Source organism: Papaver somniferum, chromosome 6, assembly GCF_003573695.1.
Source record: "Papaver somniferum cultivar HN1 chromosome 6, ASM357369v1, whole genome shotgun sequence".
Lineage (NCBI taxonomy): Eukaryota > Viridiplantae > Streptophyta > Magnoliopsida > Ranunculales > Papaveraceae > Papaver > Papaver somniferum.
In genome coordinates this window covers 162,469,915-162,473,145 of record NC_039363.1, presented here as the reverse complement: position 1 = coordinate 162,473,145, position 3,231 = coordinate 162,469,915, and the positions used below count along the sequence as shown (strand labels likewise).

Here is a 3,231-nt window from a genome sequence, read left to right as displayed (position 1 = left end):
ATTATTCTTTCAGAATTCATAACTTCTTAAAGCTTCTTATGGATAATATCTTTTTAAGTACAATCTATTCCATGGTCTGTCCAATCTATGACCAACATCTCTTCCTTCTGGATCCATTAGTCTATAAGCTCCTGTTCCAACTATCTCCTTAATGATGTAAGGTCCATCCCATTTTTTCGCTAATTTTCCACCATTTTCTCGCTGATATATTGGTGTTTCTCGCAGAACTAAATCTCCTGGTTGAAATTCGCGTATTTTGACACGTTTGTTATATTCTCTGGCTAATCTTCGTTGATAATTTTCCATATGTTGTAAAGCTTTTTCTCTTCTTTCTTCTAATTCATCAAGTTTATTTAAAATCAAACCCGCACTAAGATTTTTCTCCCAAACATTTCTTTTTGTTGTCGGAATAACAACTTCTGTTGATAACACCATTTCAACTCCGTATGTTAAACAAAAAAGTGACATTCCAGTAGCTCAGGGGCGGAAGGAAGGGCGGGCTAACCCGGGCTATACCCCCCTCCCCCCACTAAAACCTGAACAGAGTAGAAATTTATCCTTGTAAAAATTAAAATTTACTAACTTAGTCCACCAACTGGGATGATTTAGTTCACCGTGTGCTAGTTGTTAGCCCACGAGTCACATTTTTAATCAACCATGCGTCTTATTTGGTCAACTTAATTTGCAAATGAAATATAAAAAAGTAAAAAAAAAAAAAAAAAGTGAGATAAGAGGAACAAGTGCAGGAGAGGCTCAGAGTTTATCAATTTAGTTCCTTCTTTAGCTGAAATTGATTCAATTTACGGATGCAAACTATCAAGATCCACTTTCTTCAGTTATGTAAGTACTTTCTTAATTGGATTCATGTTAGACATTTTAAGGGATTGGGTTAGTTAGAAAGAACTTAATGATACTTTAAGGGTTTGGGTTTGATTTTGATGGAAGGTTAACGATTTTCTAAGATTGATGTAATCATGTTACAAGTAGATTATTGAAATTATTCAATTTTTCACTGATCTAGTAAGTAATTTCTAGGGTGGGTTTTCTTAGAATTGTGTTAATGAAGTATCTTGCTATTTGAATAAATTTTAAATTTCTTATGTATGAAATTGGTTTTATTTTCTTAACATTGGTGCTAAAAAATTAGGATCATGGTGATGATTATAAGTAATTTCTAGGATTTGGGTTCCCTTAGAATTGTGTTAAAACTGTATCTTACTATTTGAATGATGTTTTAACTTTCTTATTTATGAATTTGTTTTTATTTTGTTAAAATTGTTGGTATGTGACACAAATTTTAATTTTAATTTTTTATGTTTACAGTACAGGTGACATTTACAATGTTTACTCTTCGTCAAGGACCGCCTAAGCGAGGGAGAACTATTATGGAAACATATTACAAACCTCAATCTAGTCAAATGACTCAAACAGAAGAAGCAGCAAGAATCAATGCTCCATTTTCATCTTCACCAAATGCTAGAAATCATGAAGTAGAGTTGTAAACCTTAGACATTAAGAAGGTGAAGCAATGGATACCCAGAGAGTACCTGACGTTGTCTAAAATGCATGTCACAAAGGGTCGAAGTGTACCATTTGTGAAGCTAATACTGATCGATGGTTTTTTCTTTTTGGTAGACCATGTTTTTTGTACACTTGTATCAACCAGACTACTTATATACATAATGAAAACTCTTTTGTACTGATGCCTGATTGTGTTCTCTTTAGCCGATATAAGTAATGAGGTTTCAGAAGAAAGATCATTTGAAATTAATCTTTTTCTTTCAACTGACTAGTTCATTGGTATAGTAAAACTGCAGGTTGCTTTCGAGGAGTGGTCGGACAACCATGGAAGTAAGGATGGATGCACTTTCTGCGATAAAATGGGTAACAACCTCATTTTATATTTCACTTCAATTTTTCTGCCCGTCTTTATCATGCTAGCTAAAAGTAATAATAGTATGGCGTGAAAAAAAAATTAGCCCCCCCTGTCTGAAATTCTGGTTCCGCCACTGCAGTAGCTTCTCTTCTAGTTGTATTATAAGCCCATACTGCATTATGTACTTGTTCGCACCATGCTCTGTGATGTCCTTCCAATTTCTTTTTTAATATATCTGCAATTGTTTTGTTTGTTGCTTCTACTTGCCCATTAGCTTGTGGATACAAAGGAATAGATTTTCCACATTTTATCTTGAATGCATTAAGTAGCATTTCTATATTCTGTCCTTCAAATTGTTTCCCATTATCAGATACCAACTGTGCAGGAATTCCGAATCTGCAAATGATATTTTCGAATATGAATGTAAAGATATCTTTGTCGCGAATATGCTGTACTGCCTTCACTTTTGTCCATTTCGTGAAATAATCTGTTGCGACTATTAAGTATCTTCTTTGTCCAAATCCTGGTAAAAATGGCCCCAAAATATCTAAGCCACACTTTCCAAAAGGCCATACACTAGTTGAAGATGACAATGGTGCTCCAGGTGCATGTATTTTCTTTCCATGCCGCTGACAATCTTCGCAACGTCTTGATATTTGTTTTGCATCTTCATGCATATATGGCCAGTAATAACCTTGCATTTTTGCTCTATGTGCCAAAGATCTTCCTCCACTATGATTGCCAGCATCCCCACTATGTAACATTTTTAGCACCTTTTCTCCTTCCTCTCGTGTCAAACATCTGAGTGATGGTCCATTAAAGGATTTTCGGTATAGAAATCCATCTCTTAATTCATAATTCGTCGCACGGCTTTTTAACTTGTGTGTTTCCAATCTATTTCTTAGTGTTTCTCCTTTCGCAAAATATGCATGAAGTTCCATTCTCTAGTCTGCGATATTGTTCATTTGTTCTTCTTCTTCATTGTCTATTATCATCACGTCCACGTCTTCTTCTTCTTTATTGATTGATGGTGACAGAAGTGTTTGTATTTTTATGCATCTCGCAGTTGGATCTGTCATCATGCTTGAGATGAAAGCAAAAGCATCTGCGAGTCTGTTATCTTTTCTTGAAATGTGCCTCCATTTTATTTTTGGGATTTTCGCTGACAATTCTTCAACCAGTTTCTTGTATTTCTTCAAGGATGGTTCATTTGTAATATACTCTCCCTTTATTTGGTGAATAACTAGCTGCGAATCACTAGTGATCCTGGCATTTTCTAGTTTCATTTCTATTGCGAATTTTAAGGCATGTATCACAGCTTCATATTCTGTTTCATTATTAGTAGATGCAAATTC

General features: G+C 34.7%; 1 long non-coding RNA gene across 1 annotated transcript; it reads left to right on the top strand.

The window, feature by feature from the left end:
* The first annotated feature begins 697 nt into the window (after nt 1-697).
* Nucleotides 698-2,957, top strand: LOC113286360. The gene is made up of 3 exons (XR_003329248.1): nt 698-840; nt 1,324-1,884; nt 2,943-2,957. It is a non-coding gene; the product is annotated as an uncharacterized LOC113286360 (long non-coding RNA).
* The last annotated feature ends 274 nt before the right edge of the window (nt 2,958-3,231 follow it).